General features: G+C 35.7%; 2 long non-coding RNA genes and 1 pseudogene across 2 annotated transcripts; 2 read left to right on the top strand and 1 right to left on the bottom strand.

The window, feature by feature from the left end:
* Positions 1-891: 891 nt before the first annotated feature.
* Positions 892-2,641, bottom strand: LOC148803598 (uncharacterized). Its single transcript, XR_016081366.1, has 3 exons — positions 1,896-2,641; positions 1,671-1,784; positions 892-1,493 (listed from the first exon to the last, which is right to left on the bottom strand). It is a non-coding gene; the product is annotated as an uncharacterized LOC148803598 (long non-coding RNA).
* A 5,395-nt stretch (positions 2,642-8,036) lies between these two features.
* Positions 8,037-12,763, top strand: LOC148803597 (uncharacterized). Its single transcript, XR_016081375.1, has 3 exons — positions 8,037-8,281; positions 9,623-12,338; positions 12,462-12,763. It is a non-coding gene; the product is annotated as an uncharacterized LOC148803597 (long non-coding RNA).
* A 557-nt stretch (positions 12,764-13,320) lies between these two features.
* LOC148803596 (protein FAR1-RELATED SEQUENCE 5-like) lies at positions 13,321-16,297 on the top strand (annotated as a pseudogene).
* Positions 16,298-16,701: the final 404 nt, after the last annotated feature.

Below are 16,701 nucleotides of genomic sequence, written 5' to 3'. Positions count from 1 at the left end.
AGTATGCAGGGACTTCCACAACAGGTTATCAGTATAACATGGAGTTCAACCTTGATAAAAATTATGGGTGGCAGTACTATATTCACCATGTACACTCTTAGAATAAACAATAGATAATGTCAATCCTAGAAAAGAGAAAGCTAGGAAATCACAGTGAAGTTCACCAACTTTTAAAGCATTTGATTTCAGAAGATATATTGCAAATAAGTTATAATGAAAAAGGAACATAAAGTAATTTTAAAATTAAAAAAAAAAAATCTTAGAATATCATGAAAACAATAGTCACATTTATCTTTTTAATTTTCTGGGTGGGCAAGCAGATTAGGGGTTAGTAGGTCAGTAGATAAAAACAAATATCAAACCCAGTTTTGGGATATTAAGAATGAAATTTTTTACCAGACAAGCCAGATAACATGTAACCTTGAAAATAAAAAAAATAAAAAATAAAAATCCCACCATAAGACAAATTGCAGTGTAAAATTTAAAAACTCGGTAATGTTTTATGCATCTTAAACTTTTACTTGTGGGTAAGGTGGATTGGGCAGTGGACCCCACTGCCAACCGATTGAAAGAAATTTTCCTTGAAACTTCTTGCGAATAAATTATTTGATACGGATGCAGTTGACATCAAATGTGAGATAACGCACCCTAACTCGTATGAATTGAGAAAAGAATGTAGCAAGCCATTTCATGGGGACTAGATCCCAAGAAGTTTCAGCTTGATTTGGCAAAGATCTGTTTTATTTCACTAAATAATTATTATAAGCACAGGTTCAAAACAAGCTTGACCACAACATTTTTAATTATTCAACATTTGTTTAACATCAGAAATTCAAAGATTACATAAGACTCGTGTTTAAAGCATTTGAATAGGCTACTTCTCGTTTTCTATACAGGTTCAGCCTTCTGGCTTCTACTGCTAAGAAATATAACAGATGCCTTTAGATTCAAGATTTTGCTCTTAAATGCATAAACACTTTCTAGTTTCATTTCCACGAGAGAACTATAGCAAATTCGTTGTCTCAATTTAAATTAGAGGTAAATTCTCTTAGTTCATATATATCTGGATCATTACTTTAATCTTCTCAATCAAATCTGGAACCGTTAATCTCAGTCCTCTTAAGTCTGAGATGAGCTAGTAGCACTAAGAGCGAGAATAAAGCAAATAAGGATTTTCATTTCCAAATTCCAAATTAAGTTACCTTTCAGCCAATGCTTGTGGATAGGATCATAGGTTGATACTCGAGAAGCTGCAGATGATCTGAATACCGAACAACGTTAAGGAGGAAAAGAAGAAAATACTTGTAGTTTCAAAAATCTTCAACCTCGATAAGATCGCAATAGAATATTTGAGTGAGAAAGAGAGAGACAACATCTTGGATCAAATACGATACCTCCACTGTTCTCGATCAGACCGATCACAATGCTCGACTTCTCTCCACCTTTGTCTTCCATTCTCCTTTTCTAGCTGATTATAACGGTGACTTCTACCACTGCAGAAAGGATATACATGTCTTGTTAGTCGTTGCATCGGGTATTTATCGTGGGATGTAGGAACTTGATCTAATAGGACGAATATCCATGGCCATGATATAGGATACATGACCATTACATCGGAATCTACGTTCTTGCCTATATGTACAGATCTAAAACCTTTTGTGTATACCAACCATGGCGGGAAACGGAAAAAGATACTCTTCAACTCATCGTCAGACTTTCTATGAAATCTGAAATCCACAAAACCCTAACCGAAGCGAATGCTTGCAGCCATCTGCCAACGTTATCTACGGATAGTGGCGGTAAACGGAAAAGGAGATTCCTCAACTCATCGTTGAGACTTTCTATGAAATTTGAAATCCACAAAATTTTAACCGAAGAGAATGCTTGCAGCTTACGTTATATACCGATGATGGCGGAGAACGGAAAAAGAGACTCCTCAAGTCATCGTTCAGACTTTCTCCGAAATCCGAAATCCACAAAACCCTAATCTTTGAAAGCCTGCATGCATCTGCAATGTCGTAACCCGCTTCCTCCTCTCATCTTCCTTCCTGCTGTTAACGGTAATATGATCATGGAACTGACCGGCGTATCTTCGCAAGTTCCACTTTCCCAACTGTCGCACTTCCATTTGTGTGGGAATAATATCTTTCTATTTTTCTTTCTGTTGAATTCGGATCTTCTTTTGATATTATTAACGTGTTTTTTTTTTTTTCTTTTTCTCCGAGATTTTGGGCCGGGCAGGGCTTTCACCTGTTATAAACATAAAATATTAGGCACGGACAGGAATTTGGCCTGGGCCTACATTTTAAGCCTGAGCCGGACCTCCTAAAAGCCTGAGGCCCGAGCCCGAGCTAATGCCTAAACTAAAATGATTTCAGAAGGGTCGGCGAACTGAAGGAGTGGAGGAGATAGAGAGAGAGAGACATGATGGGGTTTTCTGTCACCGGTTGTCGCTTGTCCGACTTCCGTTGTAGATGCCATCGGCCGTTGTTAGGGAATGGGGACACCGCCTCTAATCTGAGATGTGCTAATGTATATTTAAAAATTAGAGAATGGAAAATGGGGCACCGCCTTGCGAGAGATGATATCGCCTATTGCTTCACCGTTTGTGGAAGGAGATGAAAGATGATACCACTCAGGTGCTCACTGCTGCTAGTGCCGGCTGTGATTTGGAAGGTTTGAAGGATATTGAATGAAATGGCCTGAGTCGGGCCATGATGCACAGTCCATGAACAGATTTACTTTTAACCCTCTACCAAATTGATTTAACACCACACATCTCACCATGAGACTGGGACCTGCCATGTATGAGATGTGCAATGTGTAGGGGTGTCAATTGTGGTTTTGATTTGGATCCAATCTAATCCAAACCTTATCAAATTGGATTTTGGCGGCCCATTATAATTATTGGATTGAGTCAATCCAAAATAATTTGGTCCATATTATTATTGGTTTGAATTGGACCAAAACCAAATTTCCAATAATCTGATCATGATGCCAAACATTTGTCCAATTTGAAATCAATCAAAACTGAAGCTAGCATTAAATCACTTCTATGAAAGTACTTTTACAAAAGCACTTTTACGAAAACACTTATAAAAGTAATTTTATGAAAACTATTTTTATAAAATACTTTTACAAAAGTACTTTTATAAAAGCATTTTTATACAAGTAGTTTTATAAAAGCACTTTTGTAAAAGTACTTTTACACGAAAGCACTTTTACGAAATCTATTTTAGAAAAAAAAAACTTTTACAGTAGAAAAGTACTTTTACGAAAGTACTTTTAGAAAAATACTTTTACGAAAGTACTTTTAGAAAAGTACTTTTACGGAAGCATTTTTTATAGATATTTTTATAAAAGCACTTTTACGAAAGCACTTTTATAAAAGCACTTTTATGGAAGAACTTTTGCAAAAGCACTTTTGCAAAAGTACTTTTCTGAAAGCACTTTTATAAAAACATTTCTACGAAAGCACTTTGACAAAAGCACTTTTATGGAAGTACTTATATAAAAGCACTTTTACGAAAGTACTTTTACAAACACACTTCTACAAAAGTACTTTTACAAGTCTATGGAAGTACTTTTCTAAAAGTGCTTTTTTTTACGAAGTACTTCAAGAAAGTGCTTTTGTAAAGCACTTTTATGAAAATACTTTTACCAAAGTACTTTTACAAAAGTGCTTTTATATAATTTTTTATATTTCATTATGTTTGGATTGGATCCAATCCAATCCATTTACATTTTAATTGATTGGATTGGATTTGGACTAGATTGGGTCAAGTCCATTTGTAAGTGGACTCACATTGGACTGGATTGGGTTGACCAAATATGTCCAATTGACACCTCTAGAAATGTGAGATCATGTCGGTAGAGGGTCGGAACGTGTTGTTGGCAAGTGATCCGGACTCCTAATTTGTTGTCTTTATTGTTGAGTGTGGATCACTTGCCAACAAAACACGTTCCAACCCCCTACCAACATTACCTCATATCGCACATCTCATACGTGGTGAGTCCCACTTTTATGGTGGGTCATAATCTCATAGTGAGATGTGCGGTGTTCCATCAAGTTGGTAGAGTGTTGGGACATGTTTTGTTGGTAGAAGATCTCAACTCTTTATTATTAGGGTTAAATTCTTAAACTACCCTTACACTTAGTTTAGAAGGAGTACAAATACAAATAAAAATACATAGAGTGCAAACCTTATATTTTGTATTATTTTGAATGTATTTACATTGTACATATTTGTATTTGTAATTCTTCCAAACTGAGCCTTATGGATTAACAAATGGACACAAATAAGGGTGTCAATGGACCGGTTTTGGATTGGGCCTCTTCTCGTCCAAAATCAATTTGGACATATTGGATGTACCTACAAGACATATTGGATTGGACCAATCCGGTTCAAAATATTTTTTAGATTGGATTGGACTTTGCCCTTCCATAATAAATTTATATTGGATTGGATTGGATTAAGCCAATATCTACACCATTGAAATAAGATAAGTATATGGACCAATTTTGGGATGAAACCAATCTAAATCAAAACGAATTTGAACAGATTGGACTGTCCAAACATTGATTTGGGCCGGACCAAAATGGTAAAAAATATTCATGCAATTGGATTGGACCTGGTCCATTTACCATGGACCTACATTGGACTGGATCGGATTGGACCAAATGCAATTCAATTAATAGAAAAAGGCAAAAGGACTTTATTGTCCTTTCATTAAGTGAATATGTGAAACCGCTATGAGGGAAAAATGTCTTTTCTTGATTTGTATGTTTAGGCAAAAAGATACAAGCACATTTCACCCTCTTTAGTTATTACCATTCACCGTTGAAGAGTAAAAGACATGGGATAAAGGGGACTGTCCGGTAACTGCTACAAGTCCTGGAGAGAGAGAGAGAGAGAGAGAGAACTTGGATCTACAAATCTACTTTCTCTATCTCTTTCGTTCACTATACAAAACCCTCTCTCATTGTCAATCCTTTTCTTTTTTTTTTTAATAGAAATCGAGAGGAGCTACATGAGACAAGGGGTAGCATGTCCCTATAAAATCAGACTTACAAATATTAGCTAAATTCCATGGAAGATCACTAAAATTGAGACTTACTATACCCTGTTGGGTAGAAAAGGCGTGATTGGCGAGCCAGTCTGCCGCTTGATTAGCTTCCTGATACACGTGATTGTAGACCAAATCTTCGTTTGCTCAATTCTTCAAATCTAAACACTCTTCAATTATGTTCCGTAGATTCCAGGGGTTCAATGAGCCACTTCAGGCAAGAAATCACCATCAAAGAGTCACTTTCAATGATGATGGAATGGTTTGGGAAATTCACTGCCAAGTTGTGGGCCTCCCATGCGGCCCAAGCTTCCGCCATGTTGATAGTCAAAGAACCTAAGTAATAAGCCTTGTAATCTACCACCTCACCCAAAAAATTCCTAGCTATGGCTGCAACTGAGCACATCCCATTGTTTAGTCGGGATGCATCAAAATTTGTTTTGATAGTACCAATTTTTGGAGTTTGCCACATAACATACTTGCACAACTTATGGGCATCAGCTCCATTCGGCTTCATATTGGTTTCATAATATTCCATAAAGGACGATAAAGCTCTTTCAATCACCACTTGAATAAGGGTTGACACATTATTAAAAGATTTTTTATTTATATTTTTCTAGATATACCATAATAAGAATGCACACTTTTTTCTTCCATTATTTCCTCCATTTGAACTTTTCTTACCAATTTTTAGCCACCATTCCTCTAAGGAAAAGTTAGAGCATGTAGGACCCTCCAAAATGGGATTTATTGCATCCCATGTTTGATTAGCAACTATACAATTCTTAAAAATATGATCACGTTATCTGCACAAAAATTACATTTTTCATCAATACTTAAACCTCTATTTTGCAGGAGCATTTTTGTTGAGAATCTTTTATTAAAAAGTAGATAGAGAAAAGTTTTCAATTTTGGATAACAATTTACCTTCCAAACAGTTGAGTTCCACTTTGAGTTCAAATTTTCATGAAGAGACAAGCTACATTTTAATTTATATGTAAACTTAATTGAGAATTTCCCATTACAACTAAGTTGTCAAACTAATTTATCTTCTTTTGGATTTTAGGGGATAAAGATTGATTTTATTTTCATCTAAATATTCAAAGGAACCAAGCTACAAATTCTACTTTCTATTTTCTATCCACACACCCTTTTTTCTGATAAATAACCTCACTAAGAAGGAGATTATCATTTTCAATCTTATCGGGTGGAATAATTTGGTCCAATGAGGCATCGCCTACCCATATATCTTTCCAAAATTTGATAGATTTGCCATTGTTTATTTCCCAACATAACCCATTTTTAAGGAGATCTCTCCCCTTTATGATACCTTTCCAAGCCCATGATATACCTTTATTTTCCTTAGCATTCCAAAAATCCTCTTTCTGAAGATAATTTGCTTTAATAATTTTTACCCAAAGGTTATCAATGTTTAATAATATTTTCCAACCCAACTTTGCTAAGTTAACTTCATTAACCCATTGAAGGTTTTTTAGACCCAAACCACCCTAACATTTTGAGGTACACACCTTGTTCCAACCAATCAAATGAATCGGGTTTTTTCACTAGAATTTGTCCATAAGAAGTTCCTTTGGCTTTTATAAATTTTCATCTCTGATATTTTGGGGAAGCATGAAATAACTCATGAGGAATTGTGGCATCGTATTCGTTGTAGCATTCAGAAGGGTCATTCTACCTGCCAAGGATAAAGTGTTATTTTTTTTCCAACTTGCCAGTTTGTTATTTACCCTTTCCTTGAGATTCAAGAATGTGTCATTTGAAACTCTACTATTTTTTATGGGGGCTCCCAAATAAATATCAGACTTTGCTTGGATTTGGATCCTCAAAATTTTTACTAAGATTTTTTGGAATCTAATTGGTGTATTTTTCGAAAATTGGAGTGTAGATTTTGAAAAGTTGGGGCACTAGCTAGAAGCCGCAACAAATTTAGTGAGAATGTCTTTTATTTTCAAACATATTGTAATTGAGGTATCAATGAATATCAAGCATTCTTGATATTCTTGGACTTCCTTTGGCAACCTTACAACCAATTGAAATTTTCTTACCTAGAGAATTTTTTTCAAGCTTCTTTGCTAACGCTTCAGTGCAAAGAACAAAAATATAGGGAGAAAGAGGATCTCCCTGTCTGATCCCTCTAGAAGGGGCAAATTCCTCCGAGGGGTTTCCATTTATTTAAAATTTGATATGATACACCTTCTTTATACATTCCATAACCCAGCTAATCCATTTCTCATGAAATCCAAAATTTCTCAAGACTTTCTCAATGAATTCCCATTCTAGTCTATCATATGCTTTTTCCATGTCAATTTTGCATACAAGCATACCAGTTTTCCTTTTTCTTCTTTTTCATTGTATGCAACATTTCATGAGCGATAAGAATGTTGTCATTAATCTTCCTATTTGGCACAAAGGCACTTTAATAGAGAGATATAATATTATCCAAAAAAGGCTTAATTTTGTTAATAAGGATTTTTCAAATAATTTCATAGATGACATTGCATAAACTTATGGGCCTATAATTATTTACATTTTTTGGGATAAGGGTTATAAATGTTTTGTTCAATATTAGACACAATTTCATTGTCATTCATTTTCTCCTTTATTTTGTGGTTTCTAAAAATGTTCCTTCTATCCTTATCAAATGAAAACCCTCCAACCCAATTGTCTAGGAGGAATATAGGACATTAAAGATAAGGAAAACAAGGCTAATCGGGTAATTCTAGACAATTTCGGTGCTGTGTGGTAATTTGGGAATAACTCTCCCATCCGGACTCCAATTGAGATGATTCAAGATGTGTTAGAAAGATAAGGAAAAGTTCTATAACTTTCATATTTTGAGTTGTAATAGATACGGACTGAATCGAGGTCAAAATTGGGACCTAATTATCTGTAACCGGACTACTGACGTGCTGGAGCAATTTCTTAGCCTACAAGTTTTCATCCGGGAATTCACCACTTTCCCACTTACACGAGAACAGGGTTTTATCTTAAGAGAAGGATATAAAAAGAGGAGATAAGGGTTCAAACCCCTAAAAGAAAATTGAAGAAGAAGGCTGCTAGGGAGAGGAGGAGGCTGCTGAATGCGGACTATAGGAGAATCACAACAAGGAGATCGAAGACTGACGCAAAGATCTTAAGTGTCTTCCTCTTTGGTTCTGCAGTTTGGTAACCTATATTCAATTAGGGTTTTGAGGTTTGTCTATTGAATCTTTTTCTTTCTTCCTTTTTATGCGAACCATGATGAGCTTTAATCCTGATTTGTAATTAAACTTAGGCAGATCCGATTGAGTATGTTTTGTTCTTGGGATTCTTGATTAGGGTTTCGATTTATAGAACAATATTGGCCAAATTGTTCTTGCATCTGTGATTATTTGAACTGCTTGAGAAAGAATTAGGTAATTAGATCATCTAATCAAGAAATGGACTGAATGCATCGTAGAGATAAGTTGCATGATTCGGTTGGGAATCATTCATACTTGAATTGATGACCTGCGAATTCTTGTTCTTAATGCATCTTTGGTGAGTAAAATTCTGATAGAAATATAGGATTTGTCATAAAGAGATAGGGTGGGCTGCGCTTTAGAGAGGTTGCTCATAAATTAGGGTTTCGCCATTCCAAGACTGACTTCACCTCAATCGGATAGCTTAAAGATTTGATTGCTGAATCGGTTATGTCAATTCTTGTATGCAGTGACTCTTCTTATCATCAAGAGTGGTTTGATCCGAAAGTAATTAGGGTATTTTGCTTGTTCTTAATTAAATCATGAGGGGCTAGGATTTTATTGTTAGGGATTAATACTTGATCATGCATTGATTTTCAGTCCTTAGTAAAACCGATGAGGTTTTGTTATATTATGTTATTTGTGCTGATTACTTATCATTGATTGATCACCAATGATTTGTTCTTTAATCAAGATTATGCATCGAGAGATGATAATCGAGGTGGAACTAATAACACTTGTTCGGCCAATAATAAGGTAGAGATATCTGCTGTTGGTATGATTTCCTTATAGGTGTATTAACAACTTATGTTTATGCAAAGAGGATTTCAATTGAGAGAATGAGAATTCCTTGATTGTAATTCCATTTAATTAAACATAGGTTTAGCTAATCGACTCTTGAGAAAGATTGACTAGTGCTTTTAGGAAACACCTTGGAATATAACTACTCTCGTGAGATTTTATTAGTATTGAATCTTGATGATCGTGATAGGATTAATCCCTAGCAACTTTGTTATTGATTTCGTTCAAGTTCTTGTTTTTGTCATTTAATTTCCTTAATCAGTAGTGCTAGTCTAAATTCCTTAATTCGCAACCCAATTGATTATTGCTTTAAACAAGTTGAGAAGAAATTAATAGGTGGCTAAATAATTCATTCCTCGTGGGAACGATTATGTACTCCTTACTATATTACTTGCACAACTCCGTACTCTTGCGGACAATAGTCAGCACGCGCGCACGCCACCAGTCCTCTTTTTCTCTCTCTTGTCTCTTTCACAGTTCTCATTCTCACTTGCACTATCACACATTCTCAGGAACCGACGAACTCAGGCAACGACGCCAGCCACGCTACTAATGAACTCAATTGTCCCTCTCTCCGGCGGTGAGTCTTGCACTTCTCAACTTTGTACAAGTCATGCATTTCAGCCTCTGTTACTCTGTAGTTTGTACAAGTTGTTAGGTTGGGCTTTGAGCTTTTTATGAGGGCTGGGCTCGGGCCCATGTTATAGGCCCGTTGGTTAGGCCGGGCTCGGGCTCGGGCCTGAAAAAACTCTGTTGATGAAGAGCAAAAGCCCGGCCTAGCCCATGAACAGGTCTAGTAGTGACGGGGCGTCATTATATGTTTTATTTTAATGCAATATATATATTGTTTTGGATAGTTTTTGATCTTGAAAGACTCTTCCCACTAACAAATATATTGTTTTGGAGAGTGTTTTTAACTGAGTAAATTGTTCAATGTTGTGGAATATCAATAGTAAGCTTTTTTTTTTTTTCAGGAAATAAGGCCCGTTTGTGCTTCAATTCTCCCATTTTTCATTATTAGAATTCATCTTGAAAAGAATGAATTCTAAGAATTTTCCAGATTCTAAAAAAGAGTAAAGCATTTAGAATTACCTATTTCTTCTTTTTGTTTTTTCTTTCTCAGAGTTGTTTTGTTTCTTCTTTTCTTAGAGTTGTTTTGTCCAACAATGATAACTAGAGTGGTTTTCTCCAGCATAGTTGTCAATATTTTCTAAATACCACCAGCCACTAGCAATAGTTGTTAGAGTTTCACAAGCAATAGTCATTAGTGAGAAGAACAAAGGAAACACGAGATCACGTCGGAGTAACAACTTCCTAACATCGGAAATACGACAATCTACACTTGTTCAAAGCGAACTGTATTGATGTTGTAAGAAGAAAAGAAGAAGAGAGAGAGGGGGTTACCGACTTTTCACCGAAGGAGGTTATGATAAATAGTAAGTTACAATTTTTCCCCTATTTTCACGTGTGACCGAGTCACACATGTTCAAAATTTTAAAGTTACGTAGCAAGAAACATAAGCACGGCCTGGCCATGGGCATGGGCTTTCAAACTAGGCCCAGGGTGCGGCCCGGGTTGCGCCAAGGCCAAGGTTAAGGCACTTATCATTAGCGCGAAGCCCGGGCTCATTCCATGATCACCCCTATTGAAACTCTTGCAGGATAGACTAAGACTCGATACACCTATTGATGATCTCTCAATACATTTGATGTTTTTAATTTGAGTTTTGTAAGATTCTGGAAAAACCTGATACCAATTTCACTTTAGGCAAGGCCATAGCACTACTTAAACATTTATCTATCTACTTTTAGTGTAAAACATCATCAGTGTAAAAATACATTGATGACGTTTTACACTGAACCAGAAAGTGACCGTTGTTCTTTTGAAAATAGTGATGGGTGGAACAATGTAAAGTTTTACATCAATAAAATTGATGTAGTTTTTACATTGATTATCGATGTAAAACTCTAGAGCTGATGAAGTTTTACATATATTATTGACGTAGAACTACACTCCATCCAAACGCATACAAAACTGAACAAGAGTGTAGTTTTACATCGATAATAATTACACCCTCTTTCCAAATACATACAAAACCAAACCGATGTAAAATTTACATCTGTTCTTGATTTACATCACATCCAAATGCAGCCTGAAGTTCAAATACTCATCCCGTGGGCCAGCATAGCTCGACATGATATGGGCCATGCTAGGCCTGGGACGTTACTGTAGCAATAGGGCAATTCTTATTAATTTTTATTTTCAACTTTATTAAACTATTTAATTCCAATTGTATTGTATTCTTCTAATTTAATTTTATTATTTCATATATAAATAATTGTATACATCAAAATTCATATAGAATAAAATTAATTCTTTTTTTTTCATTTTTTGTCAATTTTGTTGATTTATTTTAAAATTTTCATCATTTTTTTAAATGTGTCTCTCATAGCCTAACCCACAACAGGACCCGACCTAGCATGGGCCTGACCTATGAAGGGTTTCAAGTTAGGAAAGCACGGCCCACCCAAGCCCACATGTCGGCACAACACAACCCGCTATAGCATGGGTAGCTTGCAAAATCATGTTGTGCTAGCACAACACAACCTACTTTAAATGCCCCGCCCAAACCCCTATTTGAATACAAATAGGTGAAAGACAAAAAAAAATCTGAAATGGTAAAAAGGCAGGGTCGGGTTTTGCCTACCCCATTACCAACCCTAAACTTAAATGCCCCGCCCCAAACCCCAGTAGGGCTAGAAGTCCTAATCCCATCCCTGACCCCTTGAGGAATGGGGATCCCAACAGTCCTCCTAAACATGGCTTTAGCTTACAACATTTGCCTACGGAAGATCCTAGCAGTCCTCTATGCTGTTGGAGAATGCTCTCCACATGACACGTAAGCCCACATTTCTAATAGACTAACGGGGTTAATAGTGACTAGACCTATTCATGGGCTAGGTAGCCCGACCGGCTAGCTTGACCCCCCAGACAGGCTTGCACATGGATTTTAGCCTACGGGCTTAACCTCGGGCCTCCAATTGACATTTTGTAATTTCTTCTAAACCCTAAATTCCTAGATGACTAACCTTTTACCATTCTCTTTTTTCATCTTCTATCTTCTCTCCTCACTCTCACTCTCAAGAGCTGGCACAAACCCAGGCAGGCAGCCACCGTTCTTAGTCTCAGAGGCGAGCTTAGGCACTGGTCATCTCTCTCTCTTCGGCGGTGAGCCCTCTCTCTCTCTCTCTCCTTCTCTCTCGCACGCACGCATGCCACCAATCCTCTTTCTCTCTCTCTCTTGTCTCTTTCACAGTTCTCATTTTCACTTGCACTGTCGCACATTCTCAGGAACAAGCGAACTCGGGCACCGGCGCCAGCCACGCCACTAGTGAACTCAATTGTCCCTCTCTCCGGCGATGAGTCTTGCACTTCTCAACTTTGTACAAGTCATGCATTTCAGCCTCTGTTACTCTGTAGTTTGTACAAGTTGTTAGGTTGGGCTTCGGGCTTTTTATGAGGGCTGGGCTTGGGCCCATGTTATAGGCTCGTTGGTTGGGCCGGGCTCGGGCTCGGGCCTAAAAAAATTCTGTTGATGAAGAGCAAAAGCCCGGCCCAGCCCTTGAACAGGTCTAGTAGTGATGGGGGGTCATTATATGTTTTATTTTAACGCAATATATATATTGTTTTGGATAGTGTTTAATCTTGAAAGACTCTTCCCACTAACAAACTCTTCCCACTAACAAATATATTGTTTTGGAGAGTGATTTTAACTAAGTAAATTGTTCAATGTTGTGGAATGTCAATAGTAAGCTTTTTTTTTTTTTAGTAAATAAGGCCCGTTTGTGCTTCAATTCTCCCATTTTTCATTATTAGAATTCATCCTGAAAAGAATGAATTCTAAGAATTTTCCAGATTCTAAAAAAGAGTAAAGCATTTGGAATTACCTATTTCTTCTTTTTGTTTTTTCTTTCTCAGAGTTGTTTTGTTTCTTCTTTTCTTAGAGTTGTTTTCTCCGACAATGATAACTAGAGTGGTTTTCTCCAGCATAGTTGTCTATATTTTCTAAATACCACCAGCCACTAGCAATAGTCGTTAGAGCTTCACAAGCAATAATCCTCAGTGATTTTCTCTTAGTTCTCATTCTCAGAGTTGTTTTCTCCAGCAATAATCGTCAAAGTGGTTTTCTCTTGATGATGGGGAGAAGACCATGTGCAATTGTCACACCGGCAAGAAGCTTTCCCAGTTCTTCATTGTTCCTCAACGCCAGAAGAACATGCCTGGGGATGATCATTTTTCCTATTGTCTCGTTCTAAAAGTGAAGATAACTTCTTTTAAGTTTTTTTAGTCTATTTAGTTTTACCGTATGTTTTATTGGAAATAAGGAAGCTGATTTACTGTAAAATAAAAGGCTCATATTTTGCCCCACCATTTCATAATTCGCTGTTTTAAATCGGAGGTCCAATTTATTATCAACCACTACCATGAAGCTAAAGGATTATGTAGAATTGCTTCACTCATTTCCATAACCATTATCTAATATATAATTTTCTTTCATCTTTGTTTTTTAGTCTTTAACTTGTACCTAAAAATTAATTAATGGCCATTATTTTCCAAGCCTCCACATGCTTAAATTATGAGACTTCATACCATATAAATGAAGCCTAACCTCCTAAGAAAATCTTTTTCTTATGAAAAAGGTTCTTCCTTGCTTTTTAGTACTTTCTTTGCATTAGGTTATGCTTGGTTTTAATAGAAAATAATAATAGAAACAGAGTAGTATAACCACATGTTGCAATTAAAAAAAAAGATTGGAATATATTGGTATATTAGTTGATTTGTGTTTTTTTTTCTAGAAAATGGAACAATTTCCTAGTGGATAAATAATGAAGAGTGTAATGAGAAGAACACTCAACTTTATGAAGGTATAAAGAATCAATGTTTTCAAAACTGAATTGGAGCATACAGTTGGACTGAAAAAACTAGGAACCGGTCGCCTGGCCGGTTCTATTTACCCTAGAACTGCTATTTGGCCAAAAACTGTTGATTTAGTCAGCGAACCATTGACCCAGGCAGACAAACCGTCGAGCCATTTGACCCATGATTTGTTTTTACAATTTTTTTTTGGTTTTATATGTTTTGTCAAAGTGGGCTGTCCATTCAGACCAAATGGTCAAACCATTTGACTTGAGAACCGGACCCTAGAACGGTTCCCAATCTAGTCTGATTTTAAAAACATTATAGAGAATAATCAACTTGATGAGGGTTTGGAAGTTGTATGTAGTGCTGCACGTAGGCTTGATTTTGATATGAAAGGAATCTGTACTAGCCCCTCAAATGCAAATTTCTCACAACCAAGCAATGAGACAAATGTAGACAAAAAATTTATGGTCCTAAATGTTGGCATGATATTTGAAAATTTGGAAGATGTTTACCATTTTAATAATGGGTTTGTTAGAAATGAAGGTTTTAGTGTGCGTATATCACAAGGCTACAAGCTAAAATCTAGTATTTGGAAGACTAAAACATTTTGTTGTTCCCATGAAGGCATTTGTAGTAATGATAACGGGTGAATTGATAGAAAACTTCACCATGACATAACAAGAACAGGTTATAAAGCAATGTTTAATCTTGTGATGCAAGAAAATGGAAAATATTATTTGATTGAATTTGAAGGTCATAATCATCAACTTGTTACTCCAAAAAAATCATACATGCTCAGGTCACAAAGGAAAATAACAGTAGTTCAAGTTGCTCGCGCCAATCTTGCTAGTGGTTTTGGTATGTGTCCAAAGGCAACATTAGAAGGTAAATAAGCTAGTGGAATTTAAAATCTTGGTTTCACTAATGTTGATTATAACAACTATTTGTATGCTAAAACGAAGGACATGGAAAATGGGAGTGCATGAGCTATACTAAGGTATTTCGATTCGATACATTGCATGAAGAGAATATATCATCCTTTTAACTCTATGCAGCTTGATGAAGATTACCAAATTACAAATATCTTTTGGGTTGATGCAAAGATGTTGGTTGATTATGGTTGTTTTGGAGATTTCGTTTGTTTTGATACCACTTTTCGAACAAATGAAGATAAACAACCATCTGCTCCTTTTGTGGGAATTAACCATCATAAGAAAACCATGTTTTTTGGAGCCGCATTGATGTATGATCATAGCAAATCTTTTAAGTGGGTGTTCCAATCTTTTGTAAGGGCAATGTCTGGAAAACAACTGAAAAAAATTCTTACAGACCAAGATCCAGCAATGGCAAATGCAATAAATCAAGTCTTTTTAAAAACATGTCATTGTTTATGTATATGTCACATATATCAAAATGTAGCCACACATTTGAGTAATATACTTGTTGCTTCTCCATCATTTGATAGAGATTTCAGTAGTTGCATATATGACCGTGAAGATGAAGACGAGTATCTTATCTTACTGCATGGCATGAGATGAGCTTCAAGGGTTATTTCAAGTAAAGGAGAAAAGCACACAAAGGAATGAAAGCATGAGTAGTTTGTTGATAGGGTATTTAAAACCATCTCTTAATTTAACTGAATTTTTTTAAACATTTCGAGAGAGCTATAGCAGTTCGCCATTGAAAAGAAATGGAAATTGAAGTAAAGATGAACCAAAGTACACCCAATGTGTCTATTCCAATAAAGATATTGAAGTGAATTTCATGTATATACACTCCCACAATATTTAAGGAATTTGAAAAGGAATATTCAATGGCCCTTGATTGTGATATTGTAAATAAAGTCGATGTTGGAACAACTTTTCTACACAAAGTGAAATATTCCAATAGACCTCGTGAACATAATGTTACATCCAACCCATCAAACATAGTGGTTGTATGCAGTTGCAAGAAGTTTGAGTTTGTGTGATTTTTGTGTTTGTATGCACTTTGTGTTTTACAAAAAGATTATTAAAACAGGTTCCATTATAGTATATTTTAAAACAATGGACAAGGGATGTGAATGATGGAACTACTTTTGATTGTCGTGTAAAGTTGATCCTAATGCTGAATTTTCTATAATGCTTACAAACCTAATGAGACTATTAGTATCTAGAGAAATATCAAAATGTGCTGCAGAAGATAAAAGGGCATTCTCATAATTATTAGATGCATTTAATAATGCACGTGTAGGAGTGGAAGATATATTTAAATTGATTAAATAATAAATTTCTAACATCACTTACATTCTTTTAGCCTTCATTAGCTCCATGGGATTTACATAAAAAGTTTGTAAGTACAAATGCACAATTGGGTCAGGTTAATATATTAAAATTCATAGTAAATGTGCACTTCAAAATGGAACTAACAAATACATTTTAAATTTATTGATTGTACAGAAATCGTTAAATGCTAACATCTACACAAAGAATTTAATTACTACTAACGTTGACCAACATGAGAAACCACTTTCCCCGCAAAATTCATGAAAATGTTAATAAGTTTACTATTTTTATGTGAATGCCAATTACTAATAAATGTGCTACCCAAACCTTGTTGCTTTTTTGAAATAGATTTAGAAAGAATTTGTCAAGACCATTGAAGAAACATCAAATTTTTAAAATCTAGG

Source organism: Nelumbo nucifera, chromosome 1, assembly GCF_055504915.1.
Source record: "Nelumbo nucifera cultivar China Antique chromosome 1, China Antique-T2T, whole genome shotgun sequence".
Taxonomy (NCBI): Eukaryota; Viridiplantae; Streptophyta; class Magnoliopsida; order Proteales; family Nelumbonaceae; genus Nelumbo; species Nelumbo nucifera.
This window is presented reverse-complemented; position numbering and strand designations above follow the sequence as displayed.